The 25,118-nt window shown below is 49.5% G+C and overlaps 1 protein-coding gene across 4 annotated transcripts in view; it reads left to right on the forward strand.

Annotated features, from left to right (window-relative positions):
• Nucleotides 1–25,118, forward strand: part of LOC142583058 (paired box protein Pax-6-like) — a 218,037-nt gene that overhangs the window by 56,287 nt on the left and 136,632 nt on the right. For 3 of the 4 annotated variants that reach the window (XM_075693332.1, XM_075693334.1, XM_075693335.1), the window contains exon 1: nucleotides 6,436–6,589. The exons of the other annotated variant lie outside the window; for it this stretch is intronic. The gene's annotated coding sequence lies outside the window, so the exon portion shown is untranslated. Of the gene's footprint in view, nucleotides 1–6,435; nucleotides 6,590–25,118 lie in introns of those variants that run through there. 4 annotated transcript variants of the gene reach the window in all.

Below are 25,118 nucleotides of genomic sequence, written 5' to 3' on the forward strand. Positions count from 1 at the left end.
AACCGTACATACATAGACTATTATACAACGCAAGCTTTTGCGTACAGAGAGGCCCATTAACGTGGAAGGTGTCCTCAAAGGCGCGGCGCGTTGCCCGAGTTCGTCGGATTTCTTTTAACCGACACGTGAAGGGATAAAGTATGGAGAGCTGCCTTCACGTGACTTCCTCGTTAATAAAGTACCCGTCTTAATTTGCGCACTGCCCGCAAAGCGTGACTCACGCGACAGCAATCTGACGGGCCGATCAATTTCGTCCAACAGCACCATGTTACTCCTAATGCCAATTTGCCATGCCTATTCGTAACCTGGAGCACCGTTTAAAACTCGTTTGTGCGCTTTGACGGATGGTTAGCGGCTTTTCCCTAGCTATCTGGGTGGAAGAAACGAATGGCTCCAATGAATCCTGCCAGAACAAAAAAAAGATGAGAAAGTTTTTAACAAGAAAAGGCAGTTTCGATAGCACGCATAGGCAAACGCTTGGAACAGATAAAAAAGTAGACGCGTTTCACGTCTGCTTAACTGACAGCCCTAAAGCGAAAACGAGAGTCTTATGGGCAAAATAAACTACACACTGAGATAACGAGAACTGAAATCTGCATAGCTCATGGCATGTGTTACTCTAAAGGTTCGCATTTTGTTCGCCGGGCATGCTCCGGAGGTAAACATTCTGGTTCAAGGCATCGCGCATCGTTAACCCAGAAAACGACGTGCTCTCAAAGTGCGTTCTTAAAATCATCGAATCCGTGGCACCCCCTGTGGAAACTGCTTATTCTATACAGTGAGCGTAGCTACCTGTTCACTTGCTTTTCCTTCTTCCTATCCCTTTCCTATCCTTTCTTTCCCCATGCAGGGTCACTAACCGGACGTCTGTCTGGTTCATATAGGCTCTCTCTTCTCGTGGTCACTCATGAAACAAAGAAAAGAAATTCCACCAGCACAGAAAAGGCTTGAATGTCACTAAATACTCGTCCTTTCGGACGTGCGGTCAATAATTCTCGAAACCACGCATGTGCATACATAAAATACGCCGAAAAATTTGCTATATAACAACTACACGTGTTTAAAAAATACGGCAAGGGATGCTCAAGAGAAGGTCTCGCCAAAACTAAGCATCGTTGACTGCCCATAACATACGTATTATCGCTTAGGATGTTGGTTCATGTCGCTGCTATAGCTAACAATAATTGTTGTGTAGAAGGCTGCACTGTAGTTTGTCGCTTCGTTGACAAGCCATGGTCAAGCTGCCGAGTGCTAGGCCGTTGCTATGGTTTGACACCCGCGCCACCAGTGGCACTCGCGACCTGAGTGTATTTCCTTTAATTAAGTGGTCGTTAAGGGGTAACTAATCAAAGTGTTTGTGATAACGGAGAAGCGCGGGGCTTTGAGCCGATTACTTTAGGTTTCGAGGCACACCAGCGGTATTGACATAAACGAATACTCAGGGTACATCTGTAGGCCAGGAAGCATCGATCCGAGATATCCGTCCCCGAAAATACGTGACAAGACAAAAAAAAAAAACGCGATCTTCTCCTCACATGCACCAGTAAACTATTGAGGAATACCGATACGACAAACACCAGGGCGCGCATTCAAAATAACCTTTCACGTTTGACATTCTTCGTATAAGAGAAAACTGCAAGCAATCATAATGCTGAACATATCTGAACGAAGGTGGCTCGCCGATGGCTAATAGCACTCACGCAAGAGAAGCTTCGAGAACTTATTTAGACGCATAGGCGCGCATGTTGAAAACTGATATCTCGGGAACATTATTTAGATGTCTTAGGTTCGAAATTTTATATGCATTTCAGAACTGCTATCTATAGTGTATTATAAGTAGCCTGGCGGAAACGACTCTGTAATATGCGAGTGCAACTTATCGTCGTACATTTTGTAAGGCCACACCGATTCGCATCGTTCAAAGAGCTAAGACATACAAGACATGAAGACGGTGGACGAACGTTGCTCTCTGTGAACCTGCTCCAGGCCATGACGTCATAGAGATAGCTACGTGTGCCGTTGCCAACAGTGAAGGTGATTCTCTTCGTCCTGAGCCTTTTATCTGCGTACGAGAAGCCCCAGATTATTGCGGCAATTAATTGAATTGGCTCGACGAGAAGTAGCAAGAACTGTTTATTATTCCGCCCATTCCTTTCACAGCTATGTACAACGGAATAACTTTAGGAGGAGCCGAAGCACGTGCCTCCTAAATAACTAACGTCCTCGCGGAAACGAAATATCACTTGCATTTAAGTGTGCTGCCGTCTTGAGCTTGAGTTCATCTATTAAGTTCTCACGTTCTGCTACAAATTCAGGACACTTTAGTGCGTAATGTCCAATGTCACCAAGAGCTAGACAATGTAACAATGTACCCACGACGATGATGGGCCAGGTCCTGGCTTGCACCGTCAAGCTTGACTTTGCTCTGACCCTAGTTGCAGATGCGACATAGGACAGCGGCACAAGTTCTTCCGAGTCCTTTAATCAAACAAGGTTGATGCGGTGGAGACCACCACGAACGGAAGCGGAGGCGATACGGGGTTGGCAAGTGAATGGTGAGCCGTGTGGGTCGTCGTGATTCGGAAAAACGCGCAACGTACTGGGCATCGTGTCAACTTACTTGTGATACCTGATGTTGTTAGTTGTAGTGCGAAGCGTCTCAGACCGTATCGCTTATCATAGGTGGCGTTCAAGCGGAGCAATTGCCGGCAACCTTGGCAAGGCTAAGTCCGCCTGCAGCAAGCAACACCCCTCCTCCCTTTATTCTGTCCCTGCGCTTGAGCGCTAGCGCGTTAGCGACGTCATAGGTTTCTTGTTTAGAAGTATGAAGTTTATCTATACTGTTCGATGCAGGAGTAAATGTTATAGTCCATGCATGGATGATGGATTCATAAAATGTATGGCGAGAAAGGCGCATGCTCAGCTGCGCCAAAAAAAGAACAGAAACTGATAACAAGGAAAAAATCTGATCACACTATGCCATAGTGACACATGCAGGTCTCGTTTAAGCGCTTATCTGTAGTATGCAAAGAAAGAGGAGGTTTACTGGCACACAGAGACCCTTTCTTTTTATGAGTAATAATTTCAACGAAAAAGGAGACATATGCTCATTCCAGGCTTTATCAGGAGCATTTCTTCAAATAATGCCTCGCCTCGCAACCTAAAATCGCTACTAAGCTGTCATGCTGCTAACCATCACTAAGTTTCGAATCTGCAAAATGTACGCGAAAATGAGGATGGGCAAAGCGCAGCTATGCAGAGCTCAACAGGCATAACGCAGCCCAGACAGGCCGATACACACGAGTATCGACAGCCGCATCCCCATCGGGCGTCCTCTGTCGCGTCATGAAGCATCGTGATACTGCCGGAGACTCGTTCTCACGTGTGCGTCACTTCATCTCACTCAGAGTAATTTCACTTGATCGGCGATTAACCAGCAAATATGGACTCAAAATGGACCCCAGGATCGGGCGATTGTCTATACGTACACATACAACGGCGCTGACAGTAGCCGCAATTGAGCACCGGCTCGACTACGTAGGTGCGCGCGAAGCTCAGCTACCGGGACTCGGGTCACGCTCCAAGCTGCAGGTCGGCCCGGAGGCGGTGACCAGTCGCGATGACCACTCTCGCGGCCGCCGTTCCGTCATCATTGCACCGCGCTGCCGAGGTCCCGCGAAACTCTGATCACCCCGTGCGGCCAGCGGGGACGCACAGATTAGCTGCTCGATTGAGGAAACGCGCGCGCGCACGCGGTCGTTGGTGGTCGGCTCCCGACGAGCTTCTTCGGAGCCGACGCCACTGGGATCCGTCCGACAGTGCCGCCTCGTTGACGCTGGCTTTGCCTCCGTGCGCTTCCGTTTCTTTCCCTCGTTCTTTCTTTTTGTCGGCGTGCGAGCTTTCCGCGCTGCATCCATCTTTAAAAAACGAAGATCTCGACGAAACGACGCGTTTCTTTATCCCAATCTCCGTATAGGGACTGAGGATATATGCAGAAAGCTGGGATTGTCGTTTACGCCGTCGATTATAATCGACGTTCGGGCAGGCAGGCAGGCAGTGCTCGCGGGTTCGAGCTGTCGGTGTGAGGAATTTTACGAGAGCGACCAACGAGTAAAGACGAGTTTGCTTTTGGTGCGAGTGTGCGTGCGTATTTGTCTTTTTCTTTTTTTTTTTTTTTTTGCACGTCGTTGGACCTTTCTCTTCATCATACTCACTCCCTTTCCCTCACTCTAACCTTACGCATGCAAACAGGACGAGGTGGGATTTGACCGATCCATCGCTGATTACGTAGGACGGTGAGGCCGCGGTAATATCGGGTAGCGCGACGCCGTTGATGCGTTCTCAAAGCGCGCGGGTGCATGCAGTTCTCCATCTCAATTTCTGCCCGGACGGAATATATATATATATATACACAAGAAGGCACGAGGACAGGAACTTGACTCCGCAAGTATGCATGCGCCGGACCCGCTGCATCGTCTCGAGGAAGAGAAAATTGAAAACTGGTTTCGGGTGGGCCGTCGCGACTCGATCGTATCAGCGCTACGAAATCGAATTAGCCCCGCGGTTAAGAATAATTACTCCCCGCTGTACAGTATAGTATAGGCGGCTGAATATGGTTTGTACGGAACATGGGCAGGGAGGCACTCGCAGGATGGTTTATATGCTGTAAAAGGGAGGTTAAAAAACAAGACAAGCGAGAGGTTCAGCGGTAGTTGTAGGTAAGTTGTGAGATCGTTACGGAAGCTGTCGAACAAGGCCGAAGGTTTAGTTTATATACTGCACCGACGGCCGCACTACCTGTTCGCTTATATTTTGATTATCGACGCATGTTAGTGGCGGTTACTCTAAGAGACTACTTTCATCAGAGAAGGCGCAGATAAAGACCTCGTAGTAATCGTTGTTGCTAAAACGAAAATGAAAAGACGGTTGGTAACATAAAACTAAATAGGATGTCTCGTTCCACTGTGCCAGACCTCAGGCGACACGCAAAATGAAGCGGTTAGGTTGCGTAGTCGGTGATGTATGATAAGGGCAACGATAGGAAGGTGTAACAAATGCAAGAGCACCTCCTAAGCCGTTTTATCCATTTGTGAGTTAGCGTGGCGAATTTTTTTTCTTTGTTTTTTGGGGCTATTCACCTCATCAAATTGCGCAGTTCGATTGTCATGCCTAGTGGCAGTCAACAGGTTATTTGGACATCTCGTACGTTTCAAAAGTAGGCGACAGATCCTCAGTGGTACAATCGCCCGTAACTTACGACCTCAAAATAAATGTTAGAATGATACGCGCACACCAAGCTGGCGCCCAGCTTAACACAAATAAACATACGCATGCGCGACAGCTATAGCTGTATACGATGATCAACACGTGAGCCTCTGAGTTAAACAATGCAAAAAAAAAGGGCTTTATCAGAAAAGCAAGAAAAATATAAGATCAATGACGGTGTCTCAAAAACAATAAACGTGGCATAAAAGGGAATATAGCTGACTTTCTTTTTCTTTTTCTGACAGTCATGCTGAGTGTTCGAGAAAAATTTTCTTATGGGTGCTTATGCCTCTTCGTATATTACACACAAAACGAAAATGATAGTCACGTTCTAGTGAGTGAGCCATTGCAAGAAAAATATGATATTCTAGATGCTCATTGAAATGGGAACCCTTGTCAAACATTGACAACGGAATCGCAGGGAGTAGCGCCGTCAGCACCGTGCAGAATTGTTCACACTATAGAGGAAAAACAGAAAGGCGCAGCTGCAATCAAGGAGTGCAATCTTACCACAACCTGACCGAGCGAGAGATTCGGCATGGCTATGACCGTGAAGCTGCACGCATACAGTCGCTGGATGACGCAGCTGCATTGCAGAATCTTCCATACAAATCCATTGTCTAGCAGGCGGGAAAAAGAAAACAAAACAGAAAAGCAGCAGCCGCGAGAGGGAAAAAGCGTGTTTTCGATCGACACCGTCCTAACGCTTGGCCGGCGCGTATTTATCACCTGTACATGCATGCCTCAGGCTGTTTCGACTGTCATGTCTGTATATTCATCGTGCCTGTGGATTCGACCAATGACCTGCGCGCTATACTCGAAAACTACGAGGAACGTGGCTGCGATTGTTTTCGATCCCATTTCTTGTTGTCACTCACCGCACCTACACATAGCTAAACAGGTCGTGCGCGCAGTGCAAAAAAAGCCGAGTCGCAGTTTGCGAGGTGCTTTTTTCGGCATGTCATTATTTGTGCCGCTGATATACGGTATCCCGCGCTGCTTTGCATTGTATTATGAAGGGCTGCAGCCATTTCGCTGCCCCAACGTTTGTTCAAACTCAGTCTGCGCGTCATCACAGTTCTCTTGACTACAAGGCCGGCGATACAATCGCGGCAAGAGAGCCGACATAACCAAGTAAATAAAGCCGCATCCTCGATATATGCGCTCTGGCTTTTAGACTGATGCCCAAGAAGGCGGCTTTTCAAAGAGAATCAGAAGCCGCAATGCGCTCGACTGTACCGGATCGCCCCGTGTCGAAGCCTGGGTCGGCTCGTGGCCAACCTATGATTTGATCAAGTCGGCTGTTTGCTGCGTGCTTGTATGGGTGCGTATTTCTTTTCTTTGCATGAATGAAAAGAGCATAGCGACCCACAGCGGTATAGTCCAGTGGCTATGGCGTTGCGCTGCCGAGCTCGAGGCCACGGGGTCGAACCCGTGACCTCGAGGCGGCCGCATTCCTATGAAGGCATAATGCAAAACACGCTGGTATACCGCGTGCATTGGTATGCGTTCGTGAATCCCGCGGGAGGTCAAAATTCATCCCGAGTCGGTCCCATGCGGCGTGCCTCATAATCAGATCGTGGTTTTGGCTCGTAAGACCACAGAATTTAAAGAAACATTTTTTTCTTGCTCTTTTTTTTTTTAAGAACGTAGCATACGGTTTACCCTACTTTTGTCAACGAACTTTTTTATGCTCTCGTTAAAAGTGCTCCTCGTAGGGGATTGATCAGGTCAACCAAACACAGTTGTACATTTAACACCGAGGTATCTGCGGTCAACCGTGCTCAAGATATTTGTTGGTAGCACATTTATATTAGAGCAACGGCAAATAACAATAGCGCCGAACGGTGTTACCGGGCACAATGAACTGATAAGCGTTTTATTATACGCAAAAAAATGTAGATTGTATATGCGATTGTATAATTCATATACAAAGACCCCCGCGTAAGGGTTCTAAATCTTATTGGCAATCATTGGTTTGAGTTTGCAGAGTGCCACAAAATTAAAACAACAAATAAAATAAATAAAGACAGAGGGAAAAGAAAACAACGCTCAACTCATGCGGCCGCATCTAACCGTTTAACTTCGACTTCCAACTTTTATATTAAAATGAAGTCCATAAATTGATTAGATCCCCTAAAATAGAAAAAGATATGGCACGAAAATCGGTGATCCTATGGTTGATCTCATCTGTCACCAGAAATGCTGCTCAAGTACGGTAGACAGCGTCAATAAATTTTCAGAGATCTTTTACACAAGGATGCCAAACAACACACTTTCACGCAAGGCTCTAGGTTGTGTACGACTGTGTATACCAACAAAAGCACAAAGGAAGGACCGTTAGAGCATTTTACAGCGCGTAACATTTAGTTTAGTTTAATTACCAGCTAACTATAGGCTCAATTACGTGATTTGCTTTACCTTATACTCACCATGACGTCTCGATATTATCGCTTCGTTAAAGAGGCAAAGCCTCAAACCAGCTTTCGTAGGCATAGACTTTTCGATGCTTCCCATTCCTTTCTTGAGTCTTACAAATTGGGAAACTACAAATGACATTTATACGAATTATTTTAAACAACTCTTCTGGCATCGTGAGTTTTAGCGGCATAGTCTAAGATGCAGGCAGTATACACATTTTGCACTGTTTCCTGTCAGTCGTAATAGGAAAAAAAAGAAAAGAAATATGACAAAAATTGTGCAGCTTTGCATCGTGTGGGAACTGCAACAATATCTCTGAAAATTTACTCGTCACCTAATCCTCGAGTAGCCTGGTTTTCTTATAGCACCTTCAGCCCAACTGAAATCGTTCTTTTAGATTCCTTTTTTGTTTACGTAGGTAACTAACGACATTTCATCTGTTGCATTTTCAACAGACATTCAGCACGAGGAATTTCTTGGACCGCGTACACGATCGTACAAGGGTTATATGCCCATAAAATTGGGCTCCATTATGTCATTCCACCACCACCTTAGCCAACGATTGATTGATTGATTGATTGATTGATTGATTGATTGATTGATTGATTGATTGATTGATTGATTGATTGATTGATTGATTGATTGATTGTGGGACTGGAATATACACGGAACAGAACAGCCATACATAGTGTACTGGTATGCTTCCGCTTTTCTCAATCACTTCGACATGCGCTTCCCCATATCACCTGTCAAACCACGCGTTGCTGCAAATCCTGAAGTGAGACAAGCATGTACGAGGGACATTCCGAAAATAAGTTTCGTCATTTCTTTTAAAGGAAAGATGGTGCACCAGGTGAAATAAACAATCTCCATAAGAATCCACGCACGTTGCTGGTTCAACCACGGAAGGAGCGTCAGTGGAGGAGGAATGACGCATCGCAGAGCGCCGAAGAAGAGAGAGTGGCAGCACACCGGCGTGCCCGAGGTTGTGCGAGTACAAATCACGATGGCAGACAGACTCGAGCTGACAACGCGGTCGGCAATGGGAGTGCATGCTGTTATCCGGTATACCGGACACACTAGTCCCACATGTCCATTCATATATGGATGGACATGTGGGACTAGTGTGTCCGCCATCCGAGAACGCCTACATATCGTGTATGGTGAAGAGGTCATGTCTCTCAGGCCTTGCATCGTAGGGCACCGAGTTTTACCAGAGTGGCTCCTTCAAACTGATAGCACCCTACGACAAATATTTCAATGTCGGTGGGGACTATGTGGAAAAATACTGCAAGGTGTACAGTTCATGATGGCATGGTGTATATATATTTTTTGGCAGTAAAGATTCCGTAGGAAAGTAAATGACGAAACTTACTTTCGGAACGTCCCTCGTATAATATCGCCAAATCCTGACCTCTAATTTCAGCTCAGTTTACTATGATGCTATCTACATTCTCACGTAGGCAACTGTCATTTGGCAACGTTCATTGTACACTCCCAGCCTCGCGGCCGCATTGCGGTGGGGGCAACATGCAAAAACGTCCGTGTATCGTGCACTGACTGCACGTTAAAGAACCCTAGGTGGTTAAACCTAATGCGGTGTCCCCCACTACGGTGTGCCTCATAATCAGATCGTGGTCTTGGCAGTTAAAACCCAATAATTTAATTGTTAATACCACATTCCCTTGTATCCGTTTCAATGAACGCCAGCCAGTGATACTCAGAGTGCTCGAGTTTCCTGCAATACGAGGTCATGCCTTCACTGTATAGGAAATGCGCATTGAGCAAACAGTGACCTGTATGTTATCGCAGGAAGCGCTATGAGCGTCGAAGCGGCTCGCAGCAGTCCGAAGTCAGCGCACTGCTTGTAATCCACAGAACTGCGAAAAAGAAATATTGGGGGTGCTTATTTTCAACTGTTCTCTCTTTCCCCATCATGCGCAACTCAAAGGGACATTGCCTGCGCTCACTGGACAGCTTACAACCCTTCGTGCTCGCAAGCGTACAATGAAATTTCTCTTCACGTGAAGCGCCACGTTGTGATTAATGATTCGAAAGTCACAGAAACTTCAGCTAAAAGCGCTACAGCAACAAATCTCTGGACGTGTGCATACACACAAGTGACGGTAATACCCGCAGAGAACTTCCGCCGCCTGTCATTTCTTTCTTTCTTTCTTGGTACTAAGTTTTTTACAGCTCACACGCGACCGCCTCGGATAAAGAAGAAAGAAAACGCGTCGCTGTGCTTCACTATATAGTTCTCCCAAAGCTGGAACTTCGGTCACCTGTCGGGCTGCGTCGTACTGGCGACAAACCCCGCTGTTCCGACAATACAACGGTGTCCGACGCGCTCGTCTTCCAAGACCGCTATCTCTCTCTCTGTCTTCTTCATCTCCGGCGTCTTCAAAGGGGCGCCGCCGCGTTTCCTGTGTGCGCGAGTCGCGCCCGCGTTCAAAGCAGGTGCGCCCGACTCGCGCGAAAGGTCCACTCCGCGCGCGGACGATGCGGGCTGACCGGTCTCCCATTCAGCAGCGCGTCGCATAAGCGCGCTCGTGAGCCAAAGACGACGAGAGGATACAAGAAAAAAAAAAAAAAAAGACGTGCGGCCCGGTGCAACGGGCACCGTTGGGCAACACTTGCCGGTGGTATATGGCGACTCAATGCACGCGCGCGCGGCCAATGGGCGCCCGCTAAGCATACAGGGCGCCTGCAGCGCACCGAGAGGTGGCGGCGGCGGGTCGACCCACGAGTGCTTGCGCAGCGAGTGCGCATGCGCGCCTTTGATGCGTGCCGCCGGCAAAGCGACCCTGCGTCGAGAAGATCGGAGGTCAAAGGCGCCCCTTGATCGCGCGCACCTGGCCTTCCGAAAGCCCCGCCTCAGCGAGCACGCGCGGACACACTTGTAACGCTTCGGCCCGAAATCACCCGAGTGAGCGCCGGTTCGCCTCTGCCTATTTACACTTCTGCGCTATTTTGCCAGTTGCATCTTTCATGCTTTTTTTTGTCCCACACATTTCCGACGTCCTCTTCTATACCTTGTCCCCCGCTGCTCAATGATCATAAGCGCTCTGCTCGGTTGATCGCCGTATCGTCATCAGAGAGTTTTAGAATAGGGGCCCCAATAGTTTGGGGCCCAAAAGAGCTTTGCGGGTGTTAGCGTTGGGGAACGCAGGAGTGAAGAGCTTTAGAATAGGGCTTTGCGTTTGCGGATAGCGTCTTGCGCTGACAGCGCCACTACGGCGTCAAAGAAAAGCTATTAGAAATAATAAAATAAAATATACCATCTTATGATGAGAATATCAATTTTTACTTTCGTGTATTAGCCTTTAACTACAATTTAGAGGTTATTCTGTAAGCAGCAAACGATTAGTTGTGCTTAGTTTTGAGTAACCAACTTTACGTGCCTTCACCAGCCAAGCTAAGCCGTGTTAGGCCTACGAGCCATAAAATCCACAATCGAATTCGGAATCATCGGCGTCTAATTAATCAATCTTCATAACACACGCTAGTTGAGAGAAAGCGATAACCGCAGTCACTCCTCCTAGCTTGCGAACTTCACGCGTTACCACGAATCGAACCCAGTTTGGCGCTAAGTTAGAGCCGTCGCTTCGATGGGAGCATGCCGCCATGTTTGTTTACGCAAATCTTTTGCGGCAACTTTTGGGGCTCCCGCTAAATCAGTGAAATAGCGTGCCCGACGCAAAACCCAAACACAGTTTGCGTCTCACCCATGCGCAGTGGCTTCGACGCTATTCTTTGTGTGTGTGTGCGTGCGTGCGTGCGTGCGTGCGTGCATGCGTGCGCGCGCGCGCGTGCGTGTGCGTGTGCGTGCGCGTGTGCGCGTGCGCGTGCGTGTGTGTGTGTGTGTGTGTGTGTGTGTGTGTGTGTGTGTGTGTGTGTGTGTGTGTCAACTGAGACATTCGCATACAAATCAAACACAAACGAGCGCTACACTCAAATATACAGCTATATATACTGCACTCAGCTATATTATGTATGTGATGTGAGAATTGTATCGCCGATACATGCACATGTATATGTGCGATTGTGTCCTTACATAAGAGGCTTCAGACGGTGCATGGACAAACTATTTCAGAGTGTACTACTCATCTTTCTGTTTTCTTCTTATGCGAGGGTTTTAGTTCAGCGCCATTATGTTCTCCCTATCTTATGCTATGACTTATTGTGACCAGGAGCCGAATTCGCGAAACTTATAGTTTGGCAGTCGTCTTTGTCATAGGCCGCCGTTACTTTCGCTATGTCCAGCAGCACGATTGGCCGGAATATATGCTCTTATACGAACAACTAGTTCTGGCGTAAACACTTTTTGTGAATGCGGGCTCAGAAACCTTCCGCGTACACAAAGACAACGGAGTGAAACAAAGTTTCTCAAAAGACTCTTCCTCAGGGGAATTGCCGAGAAGTGTTATTTAAAAGCACACTGACTGCTTCTGTGGCGAAACGTCGTTGCGCGCCATTCCTCGGAGTCGGAAAGAAACTCCTGTCACAGCTTGTTTGCAAATACGGGGAGAGTATCTGTGCTGCAGCGTCGCTTATAGCGCTTGGCAGTTTTTCATTGCGGAGGTCGTGACAGTCGTCTTTATTGCTTTCGTTCTCCTTAAAATGTAAACGGCTGTCACAGCCCTCGTCACTTCTCCCATTATCCTTCCGCTTCTAGTCCTCGTTTACCGCGTTTGGTCGTCGCCTTCGTCGTGGTCATCATAATCCGCACTGCTGCGAAAACTTTTCGTCCGAGATTCACTGCGTCGTTTCGAAGACGAAGCTGGTTCCTTCAAATCCCTACGACGTGGCACTGGTGATGTGACCTGCCATGCGGTAGAGCAGCCCCGGATGTGCTGCATTGCGCAGTCCAAACAACCAGAAATGAGCGGACAGTGACGGTTAGTTGATGTCAACCAGCGGTAATCTCGGTCACAGCGAGGGTACCAACGTCGTGAACAAACGCGCACATGCGAGAGCGGTAAACGAGGCGCTTCATGAACGAGGCACCGGCGCACGTATACGCACGCAGCTCCTTCCGCGCTCGCACAAGCGTAACCGCGCTAAACGCGTACCTCCGGTATATACGTGCGTGCTTTATGCTTTCCGTCTCTCGGCGTGCCTAACAAAGGAAGCCCGCCGTGTACGCGAACACACATATATACGTGCGTATACACGCCGATGCATGCATTGCCTTGCCGGCACTTGTACGTATCTATCTATATATGTGTGTACGTACAACGCCGCAATGATGCTGCCGGCGCGTGCGAGCATGCTCACCCCCGAATGGCTGCTCCCGTCGCGGTCGCACATTGTGGCCGCCCATTGTGCGGCTTGGCAGCACAATGCGCCCTGAAGCCCGGCCCCTGCGCAAACAGCCTGTCACCGACGCCGCTGCTGCTCGCGCTGCTCGCCTCGCAGCGGGGAATTCCATTGTGCATGGCTCCGCGCGCCTCGAGTGAGGCCTCTCTCGCGCGCGCGCACGCCTGCCACGAGTGACGAGGCGCGGTGGCAAAAGCTCCTTCGAGCGCGAGCACACGACGAGCGGCAGGCAGCCCCTTCCGCGTTTCGCCGCGTCGCGAGGATTGCACCCCCCCCCCCCTCCCCTCCTCAAAAGACTCCGTCTCTTGACTACGCAATCGAGAGGCCCGGCACTTTCGCCCGATAGATGCGTTCCCACTGCGCTTACTCGAAGGCGTGTCACCGCTGTACGGCACTGGTTCAGCCGAGCGTGTTCGCAGGTGCATGTTACTCAATTGGTCTCGCTGTGATTGACAGAGAGGTATGTATACGCGCGAACCAGCTGCTGTTTTGCACCCGCAATGAGCACGCTGTTTAATGAGGGACATCGTCTTGTGAACCCTCTTAACGGAACTGGAGGTGTACTCAGGGAAAAAGGGGAACAAAGCAAAGGGTTCACGGGAGAAAGTGCTAGTTGGTCAGTCACCTAGATGATCAAAAGAAAAAGGAAGAACAGAAAGAAAGGTGAGACTTACACATGCGTGAGATAGACAGCCTCCAACACATTCGGTGCTATCTTAGTTGCCTCAAAGAGTACAGTGGCACCTTTAAGGCCTGTTGCGCTAATGTAAGAGGGAACCGCTGTATATACCCATTTTTTAACAACAGGGGACATCGTGTAAAATTTCTCGTGAGGTTTATGGCGTTTTCATCAAATGTTCACATTTTCTATATGCGTGCACAGCTATAGGACGTGTGCGGTATTCAAATTCGAAATGTATCGACAGATTTATCTTATTTTTTACTCAAGTCATTTCCTCAATTTCATTCTCCTTTATCATTTATATATGATAATTAAATAAAAAAGAAATAATTAATCCTATAGGCTCCTTTGTGTTCACTATCTGTTGTTCCACCTTTCTTCTTCACACATATATCCGGGATCACAGATTGAGAAGGTGTCTGCACGCACGTTAATGCCTTTAAAGCTGGCTATACTACATCAAGAGAGAATGTAGGGAGAAGCCTACGTCCGGGATTTGCTTCTTTCAGTAGGTGATGGAGAGTGTACGTCGGAATTATTTAGGTGTGTTTTTCACCAATAAATTAAACATCACACTGCTAAGCGTCCTTATAAAGACCTTGCCGATGAGAGCTGCCTCGCAGTCACATTAATGCTGTCTGGAACTGTTGTGAGCCCGCATGAGCTCCCCTCAAAAGCACTGCAGCTACGGCAGCACAGGTGCTTACTCACGTATGCAAGTCCAGAGAAGAGGTAATCTGTCTCGCCAAATGAAAATATCTATAGGTCATAATAAATAATGCACATCAGCAAAGATTGAACGTGCCTGACCCTCACTATAGACAAGCGATCAACCAATAATACCTCTGAAAGACACCGAAGAGCTCGCTGCATCCGGGTCGGATGCCTTGGGATGGTTCTTGCAGATGGCAGTGTTCAGAGAGTTAACAATCTTAGCGACTAGTTTTCAACAGCTGCGCAATGGTATGCCATGTGGGGTGTTACGAAGACACTCCAAGCGGGACGATGGTGCATTAATGTGAAGGTGAGCCTGGAGCTGGACTAAAGCATTACAGGTTGCTCAGTGACAGTCAAGGCTGAATAAGAGGCGATTGGATGTCTTGTAAGTCTCGTAGGAATATGTCGTAAGAAACCCCCCCCCCCTCCCTTGGGCTGTCCGTGCGACATAACTGTGACAGTCCACAGAGCTATGCGACATAATTATTCTTAGGCGGAGGAGAGTTTAAAGCCATGTAAGAGTAGCTCTATTTGAATTCATCGTACGGCCTCCGTGGTTCGAGAGCTTCTTCATCCACTGCAAGAAGTACCGGTACGGTACCGGTGCAAGAGTACCGGTCAGCGCATCTGAAATCTTCTAGCCGATCTAAATGCAGCGAATTTTACATACCTTCATACCACATTGTACATTTCATGCACTCTAAATTAAATATTCCTTACCTTTCCTAAATCATCTAAAGAGACAGTACACGTTCACATTTCAAAGAACGGACGGCTTCCTGCTTGAGTTCATTTCTTGTTATTGGTCTGCTTTTACCCCAAGAAAAAGAAAAACCGTGGCGCACGGGGAAACGCTCCGATCGCTACGAGGCCAGAGGACGCCGGCGCCGTCCGGTCGAACGGCGCACGGACGAAGGAAGGCCGAAATCCGCGATCGCGTGCGGGGGTAAGCACGAGCATCCGGGTCGCCTGCTTAGCCGCAGCGGCGCGCGTAATCGAATATGGCTCTTCGCCGCTGCTGTAATATAGCGGGCATCCCGCCCTCGGTGTGGGAACCGAGAATAAAAGGCTCCTCGCCGGATCCTCGGAGGTGGGGGGGTGGGGGGGGGGGGAGCCCATTGTTGGCTCCTCGGCGTGACGAGCGAGCGGTCAGCGCGCGCCGGCCGTGTTAGCGCGCAGCGGCTCCGGCGGGGGCGCCATTGTCATGGATCCGGACGCGGTCCGTCAATAAGGCGCCCGCCCGCGCCTGACAATGACACATGCACTTTTGATTGCCCCTCGCCCGCGGGTGTGAGGGGGAATGGATGGACGGACAGATCGGCGGCAGTGGCGCCGTCCATGCTGGGCAAGCAGGAGGCACGCAACCAGAGGGAAAAAGAAGAAGATTCGGTGTGCGTCTGCTGTGCTCCCGGCTTGCGCCTGAAGTACCCCTCCTCCTCACTCTCTCTCTCCCTTCCTCCTTTCACACGTCGCGGAGGAACGCCGGCGTCTTGCGCGGCCTCGATACGGGAAACAAGAAGAGAGAGCAGCGCTGGCAAAAGAAAGCGGGCGTAACACGCCTGAGAAGAAGCGGCCAGCCTGCTTCGCGCGCTCCTTGTCCGCGGTATGGCAGCGGCGTGGAATGCGGCTGTGAGTGTCCGGCGAAGCGCATTAGCGCTCGGACGCGAGCGGCAGTTGCGAGAAGGCTAGCTAGCGAGCGGGCAGCGTGCGAAGACGTTTCAATCGCTGGCGCTGCCTCGTTTTCCCTTCTTCCGCTGCGCATACCCCCCGCCCTCTCTTCCCTCATCCCTCCTTCTTCCCTGCGTAGTAGCATCCTAGCGTAAGCACGACGTGCGATGCGGGAAAGAAACTTTGTAGGCGGTTCTCGGCGGCAGCCGCCAGACGAGCGTGCGCGAACGGCGTACAAGTACGGCGGCTGTAGGCAGTCAGTGGAGACGCCTGAATGGTCCGAGGGCTCTGCCGGCACGGGAGAGGAGTAGCACCGTCCGATGCACGACTCTCTGGAAGCGCGTGAGCCACGAAGGGCGTAAACATGTGCGCGGGCATGTCACACACGAGAACGTTCTCCGTCTCTGCGAGGGGTGAGATGAGCCGCACAGCGCGCTGCGGTGTCTTAGCGTCGTGGATGGGCTCTGGCGCCTGTTCGCTGATTTTCTTTCCATCTTTTTTGCCCCTTCCAAAAGACGGGAATAAAGCAAGGCAGTTGAGTGAGGTGAGAGGAGAAGGGGTTGGCTTCCGGACGCCGAGATTGTGAGAAAATCCGCGACTCGGGCGACTCTTCCTTTATTCTTTGAGAAGCACGGCGAGCACGCTATCGATCGTGTGCTCTCCGCGGAATCCCAGCGATGGCCTGCACGCATGCACTTGATGTTCAGCGTGAATTCTGGCGGATCTACAGGCGCGTTCGATGGAAACGACACGCCGCGTCTGTACACACACACAGGGCAAGAAGGGAAACGAGGAGGGTGTGGTTTCAGTGCATCGACTGAGAGGAGTGAATGCGTGGAACTGGAAGCGCGCTGTGGCTCCGTGAAAAAACGAATACGGGTCTTTTCGTGCCTCCTCCTGCGACAATATTTGTTTGGGTGCTTCAATTGCTCGATACGTTCATCTATTCATTGATCCATCCTCCCATGCATAAGACACCCTCGCCCATTAGCCCCCCTTGCCCCCCACCCCCCGCCCGGCCTTCATCATATAGAGAGCGTTGTCATTGTGTCATGTTGTGCCGTAGTAGGAGGAGTCTGAGGCTACAGTCTAGTGTAGACAGGAATGTCAGTGTCATAGGTCGCCATTGGGGGCTCGGAATCGCCGCAGACCTCCACAATCCTGCCATCATATTAATTTTAGCCTTCATCGCGAAAAATACAGCTGATTTTGTAACTACACTGGAAGCATAGCGCGCCATGGACGCTTCCAGTGCAACTATGTTTTACCAACCATCCCAAGCCTATACTCTTCTGATTTTGTAACGTTTCCAATAGATAATCCTTTTGTGGAGGCGTCGAAATTGTTCGTCTGTCTTTATTTCTGTAGTTTCAGTCCCTCTCTGGATCTATGCAGCGAATAATACAAATCCCGCTAGCTCGACATACCTGTAACCTAGCAACACAGGGCTCGTGTAAGAAAACTTATGCCAAGTGTCATTAACGTGTTTCAGCTGCTTGAGTAACACACAAACACGTGCGATGCACACGCAATCACGCTTCTACTGCCTTCATTCTGCGAGGTGTTTCGAAAGCTGACTATTGCAACAATTGCGAAGCTTGTTTCTGGACGCATGTTGTACAGAAATGGGGGAATTAACTCCACCCAGAGTATGACGAGATGTGCAAACTTTGAGTGTGTCAAGTACAGCATGCATAGCTCTACACAATCACCCACAAGAAATGTGCAGCGTCGTGGACAACTGAAACGCGAAGCAATTACAAAGTATAGAACACCTTTCACAAATAATAACTCGAGGAACACAATCTTGCGCCGCTACTTATCCGGTCGCCAACGATGCTATATGGCCGGGTCTCGTGCCAAGTGTGTATACAAGACGAAATCACGCTGACGTTACACTAACCGCATGGCGAAATCGGAGAGGAAAGAACGCCCTACAGCTTGTCTGCGTTTCAATTGATGCGACGATCCGTGGCGACAGACAGCCACGGCTGTCTTTTTAATGTTTAAGATTCAAACTGTCATGCTTGTCGTGACTGCCGCCATATACAGCCGAGAGTATATAGGAGAAAGAAAACAGTTGTTTAGACTGCGCGGCGAAAGCAAAGCCGCACCAGTCGTTCACACTGGTCCCACAAAACGCTTGCCTGTATACAGTCCGCGAGCGCTTTCGTATAGCGCCAGTGAAGGGCGGCGGCGAATCGAATTCTCCTCGAGCCCAGCGTACATAGCGGGCCCAGCGCTCATGCAAATGGCTGCGTAGCCGGGCAAGCCCGCGCAGCAACGCAGCGGCCGAGCACGGCGTGTCACGCAGCTCGGCTCGCGTCCGGCCGAGAGCAAACAGCGCCTGCCGTTCAATCTATTATTCAAACATAATTAAGCGTCGGCCACTGCTGCGCCGCCGTAGAACCCGTACGTATATGCACGCAGACCGGCCCGCGCAGTGCAAGCGATAGACACGAAGGCGAACGGCTGCATCAGCTGTACACGAGAGAGAGAGAATTGAAGGCATATGTATAAGAGGGTGGCACGCGACAGCCGCAACCGCGATAAGCACGGCGGGTCAGCGATATCGGCGAGACGGGGGAGGCGCAATTTAAGGGAGTGAAAGCAAATTCGAAACTCGGACTCCGCGCGGTATCGTCGACGTCGTAAAATAGGATGAAAGCGAACGACGTCGTTCGGGACCAAATGAAAATGAACGCTTTTGGAGCGAAGAGGCGCGCCCCTTCGGAAATGAAGAAACAGCAGCGCACGCCTTGAAACGTTTTGCTTAGCGTCTCTATTTTTTTGTTTTGTGAACCGTCGAGTGAGTGAGCCACATGCCGAATGCGCTGGCCGAATTGCGTGCTCTTCTAAAATGATGCCGGGGCGGAGGCGCGGTACATGCTGGCGTGTCTCTGAGCGCTGGCTGCGCACTCCAGGCAGGCTTGGTGTGTTATGCGTGAGTGCTGAGCGAAAGAGTGCACGAGGCAAAGAGAGAGTTCGTTCAATAAGCGCTCCGCAGTTCTCGCGAATCAAACGTTCATCGTCGCGGTTTAATCCCGGCGCGGCATCGGAGCCATCTCGTTAACGGGGCTGGTGCTCCCTCCTCTCCTATATAGGCAAGGCAATTTGCGCATCGACCTGCGCTGCTGTGTTGCACGTCGCATAATGTGCGCACGTCAGATCTTCAACGTCGAAGTGGTGGCGTATAGTGCTGGCGGATATGGGTATGGGCTGCGTTATTACGTCCGCATGCACACGTACCATAACGCACTCGTATATGCGTACGTGCTTGTGCCCACAAACACGCACGCACGCACGCACAGGCACCTGTACGCGAAGTAGTGTGCACGAGGAGAGTGGAGAGGTTCATCTATAAGGACATCCTCGAATCTGACAGGCGGCGGAGCCGCGGATTGCCTAGCGCCTACAGCATTATGCGCTGTCGCGTGCGTACATTCGCGCGATACGTTTCTCTTGAAGTCGAGGCTGAATGACAGCCCGCACGATTGCGAAGCTTATGGGGACGAACGAAAACGAATGAGGCGAACCTGTCAGGCTCCGAAAGCGCTTGATTAAAGCATGCCTTGTGCCAAGCATGCCTGCCAAGCTCGGCGTTGTACGTGCCTCGTCGACCTTTATTATATACGGTTCCCGCAAGTTATAGAATTGGTAACAAGGTGATACAGAACAGACGCATCGAACAAAAGAGCGTACAGAATAAAAGCGAAATAGCTGCGGCTATATGTTGAGCGTGTCTTCTCTATATAAGCTTTTTTTTCTGGACAGGAAATTTGTGCGCGACGTGAATACTTGTCATTATGACCCAGAAATTATAGAATACCCTGCGCAAGAGATAAAATTCACTTTGGCGCAATGCCGACTATCTTTTTTTTTTTTTTAGAATGTAACATGCACTTTTCGCACACATCGCCTGCATACACAGCGAATACAGAGCTTGGACACACACATGCACTCAGCTTTCACATAGCTGTCACTTTCTGTGCGGACCACTTTGAAGCGGTAATGCACTTTATCAAAATGAATCGCCCAGTACAGCGACCAACAATTAGTGTTATCAAACTGCACGCAGCAGCTGGAGCCGCTGACCCTCCGTGGTGACACGCTATCTCGGAATTTTCTGGCAAACCGTGCGTGCATGTGTACAGAAGGCTCATTAGTGTAGCCGATTGCTGGCTTGTCACGATCCAGCCGGAATGTCACGCTGTTGCTTTGATTTGCCTGTGCTCGGAAGAAAAACGCGGGTTCGACAAGCTGAACCTCTAGATGTTACACAGTTTAGGTAGATACAGAGACAATAGCGAGACATTATTTTCGCACAATTCTGCAATATAACTGTCGTTGTAGTTGTCGTCGTCGTTGTCGTCGTCATAGTCGACGTCGTAGTCGTTGTTGTGTACTCAGCGTATAAACCCGTGAGACAGACACATATGTCATGCGGCTGCAACAATATGCGTAGTTGGAGGAAATAGCGCGAGTGACACGGTCAGTGTCGCGGGATGGAGGAGGAAAGAGAAAAGTAGAAGGCAGGGAGGTTAACCAAAATAACGTCCGGTTGGCTACCCTACACCGGGGGAATGGGAAAGGGGAAAGCAGCAAAGATCACAGGGAGAGAGAGGAGGGATGTCGCGGGATGGCTTCTTACTGGCTGGGTACCTACACCTGCATATATATTTATTTTTTAGGCCTGGCTCAGAACATTGTGCCCGTTGAGATACGGTAGTGGAAGTGGCGGTAATGCATGAACTCTGTGGTGCGCGTGGCAACAAGAAAAGGCTAGTGATGACACTTTCTGCTGGTATTTGAAGCCATATTTTTTTTATATCCCAAGGCAAAAGAAAGGTAGTGAAATTCGTAACGGGAGAACTACGTACAAAAATTCCTTTTACGTGAGATATCCTATAAATTGGTTTCCTCTGGAACACTATACGCACATGCATCCGCTTCGAAGTCTTCTCCTTATGTTATCAAGTGCGCTCATTTCCCCGATTTACCTTTTTCTTTTCGCCTGTGCGTATGCGCGTCTATAACCGTACCATACCATCTCGTTTGTATCTAAGAAGTGAGTGAGTGAGTGAAACAACTTTATTTGGTCCACTATAGACGTAAGCAAACTCCACGTCACCTGGCTATAATAATTCCGGCATAACCTATCCCCTGACGACTGTCGACAATCGCGATTATCATTTACTCAATGTAGCAACACACCGTGTTGCTGAAGACACCTTTATTTTGGAATATCTAGTGGTCGTCCTGACATTCGCATTGCTTCGGTTATATGCGACACACGCTGTCTCCCGGATCGGTCCACTTTGTTGTGACACTCGTTCGTCAGGCTCGGCCATGACCATGACGGCACGACGACGTACGACGCAGGCGTGACGATGGAATGGCGAAGGAATGGCGTCGAGGGAAGGACGAATGCGGTGTGACGTAACGGCACGATGACAATGCGATGACTACTTTGAAACGGTGGCAAGGTTGTAAGGAAGACAGCGTGACGACGACGAGATGAGGATCAGTGGGATGACGATGATTGTGTGGCGACTTTGGCGAGACAAAACGGCGTGACGACAACGGAATGAGGAAGTTGGAATGACGATGACAGAACGACCGCGACCGACGGCATCGCGGTGACGGCATGTGAACGAATGTATGAAGACGACGACCGTATGACGACGACTCAATTTTATTGACGATCATGGCATGAAAATGGCTGCATAATCACGCGTGAATAGCGACAGCTTGACTACAATCGCAGGACGAATAACGAATGACGTTGATGGAATCCGAAGGTGGTATGACGACAACGACATGACGATAAATAGGAGACCTTTCTTAAATTATGATAATGATACGTCGACAGACATGTCATTACCCTAATTATTGGTTTTCTCGTAATCGTAGGTTTTCAGTTTCCTTTCTTCTATATATATAGCTATATATAGTGCAGTTGGCGGTGGTCCGGTGCAGACCACCGTCAGCTGCACTTCGCTTCTCAAAGCGGCAGGAAGTGTGTCGAGTGAGCTCTTGAACAACACTTTGTAATGCGCTGAACGCGGTTTAAATCATGCATCCGGGACCTCAAGGAAGTGCGACGTAACGCCAACGCAATTCTATGACTGCGCTAGTAGACGTGTTCGGTCTCGTAGAAAGTTCGGCAGCATGTTACACTCCTGCAACACGTGAAGGCGAAAGCCTGCTGCACACGTGGTAATTCATTAAGTTATATGTTCGGAGGGGTCAGACTTCTTGCAAGACATAATGAGCCGCGGTGTGAAGTAAACTGATGGCGCTGACCTCCTCAACGACATAAAAATTGTAACAGCGCAAACACATGCAACCACAAAGTAACAAGGACGAGACACAAGCGCTGTCAACTAAATTTTATTGACGGGAGACGGATATCTTATATAAGGGGAAAGGCAGAAGTGAAGGGGGGAGGGAGTGATACAATCGGGGAAAATGACATTGCGCATCGATGAAAGAACGTGCCGGCAGACAACGGGATCAGGCGCAGGAAAACAAGAAAACTAGAAAAAAAAACTAGAAAAAGAAACGACACCTCAACGACACATGCGAGCACCTAATGCACTATACCTAAACGTTCGTTCATTTTTCTTGCGTTCTCTCTTTACTTTCAGTCTTTCTTTCTTTCCATCTTTCTCTGTCTATCTTTCTTTCTTCCCTTCGTTTCTTCATTCATATTCTGCCATTGCATTTTTGCTTGCTTACGGGGGTATATGAGCCATTCCTGGTGCTATTTCTTGCTTCACTGGACTAGACGCCGCCTTTCTCAGGTATGAGCCATTGCAACGAGCTACTTAAGTCTTTTGCCTTAAAACGCGGTTTGATGTTAGTCGACGTGGTGGACGCTCCATCGCAGAGATGCTTCTCACCGCCAACGCTTCTCCAGAAGTGCCTCTTATCCGACAGGCCATACGCGAATACGGCGCGCGCCACTAAATTAGTATTAGCCCCACAAACACCGTGAGCTCGGCCTATCATCCAAAGGAGCCCAGAAACGACAATAACTTCGACAAGTGGTGCGCTAATTGTATCCGGGTTCTAAAAGCCCCAGGGCCAAATTCCTCAGCGCGCGGTACTGCGCAACGTCTAGGTACGGAACCACTACAGCTCCCTTGTATCTTTACTGTTTACCATGAAAGGTAGCATATGGCATTGAACTGTTACCATATACTGCGCCATTACCGCGTGTTATTCATTCTTCCGTCACGCGCGTACGACGCACAAGGTAAAAGAAGCTCATGACTATACGACGCCAGCGTATGTCCCACGTATTTCTGAGTAGCCCACGCGACGCCATCACGATGCAGGTTATTGTAGCGTCAATTAGTCTCTCCACAGCTGTTACAGGTGCGCTACAACCCCGCAAGAGGCCGCTCGAGCCCATATGTGAGGCACGAGCAGAAGCCAGGTGCAATTTTATGTACAGAGAGCGGCCCTGACCTTGTCCAGTTTCACACGCCTTACGTGTAATGCCGATTTAGTACAACGTAAGGCGTCACTCTTTCGCGAGCGGCCTCGAAAACAAAGCGTGGACTGGGAACACTATTACACTATATGTCTAACAACGCAGGCTGTGCCCCGGCCGCGAGACACGCACGCGTACACGTTGTACAAAGCGCGCCGCGCTCGCTACGTACGAAAGATCAGATGACGTCACGACGTTAATCACGACCGATGCATGCTCGAGCCGCCGCGACCCGCGCAGCTTGCGCGCTAAGCGTTACAGCTGCTCGCGAAGCATACGGACCGAAGATACGCGGATGCGCTTTCCTGCATGCGAAGCGTCTCCGAGCATGCAGCGGGAGAGCGCGCCAAAGCGCGCCCATGTAGTTAGTGCCTCGCTGGCTCCGTGCCATGCGCGTGATCCTCGCGGCGCTGATGTATGATGCGTTGCACTTGCTCGCACGTGGAGCCCCGCACACGGATGAGTAAGTAAGGGCGCGCGCACCTGAGCATTAGCAAGCGCAACCCCCCCGCTCGCATGTGGTCGAGCAATGTAACTCGCATGTGACATGCGCGAAACGTCGGGCGCGGGAAGCATGCAATGGCGAATGCTATGCTTCGTCGGATGAGTGTGTGCTGAAAATGCGCGTGATGCTCGTGATAGAGTGGAGTGAAATAAGTTCGCTAAAATTTCTTTTAAAAAGAACGGAACAGCTGTGTGCAATTTTTTGTGTTTGCTTTCTTCCTTTTTGCTTGCTTTTCTGATGTTACATGTGCATAGTATGCAAGCTTAATAGCCATACGCGGCGTATAAAATAGAAGACCTTGGCGCGGAATCAACCATGGGAATGAACTTGGTCGTATAATGAAATCTAGTGAGTGGAATCTCTGCTGGCGAAGTTGCTGCGAAAAGAAATTACGAACATTGTTGGGAGCAAATGCAGTACAATGGAACTTGTCGACTACATGTTTACGCTCGCAAATTTTAAGTGCCAGTAATACCCCTGTCAAGCGGGCAAGTTAAGTGCACTTACGGCGAGTGCACTCAGTTTTTAAGTGCACTTTCCCAAATCTTAACGTCGCAGCGGAGTGTACTCTCAGATGAGTGCACTCAAGTCGGAGTACGTTCACGGAACGCACTTTGCTGGCCGAGTACGTAGCCTCGCCGCCAACGCTTTCAACGACGCAAAATGTAATGGATAGAAGAAGGACACAGAAGTTCATTTCAGTTAGTGAACAGCTTTTAACAATATAATTTGTGTTTAGCGAAAAGCGAAATAGCACAATAAAGAAACGAATTTATCATGTACGCAACTAACGGCGCCAGAATGATGCGGCACTGCGGCGCCGCCAGGTTCATTCAGTTCGTGTTTATTTTGGTGTGAAAGCGTGCTGGGGGGTGGGGGGGGGGGACCATGCCGGTCGTGCTTTGAGCCGTGTGCGTGGCATTTTGCAGTGTAGCTAAATATCGAACTCGCCGTCTTTGCTCATATATAACTGCTCATATTCTGTTCTAGCAGGATCAACTGCCGCCTCGCCGCACGCCGCCATGTTGTTTTGGATT

The sequence above is a fragment of the Dermacentor variabilis genome, chromosome 5, assembly GCF_050947875.1.
Source record: "Dermacentor variabilis isolate Ectoservices chromosome 5, ASM5094787v1, whole genome shotgun sequence".
Lineage (NCBI taxonomy): Eukaryota > Metazoa > Arthropoda > Arachnida > Ixodida > Ixodidae > Dermacentor > Dermacentor variabilis.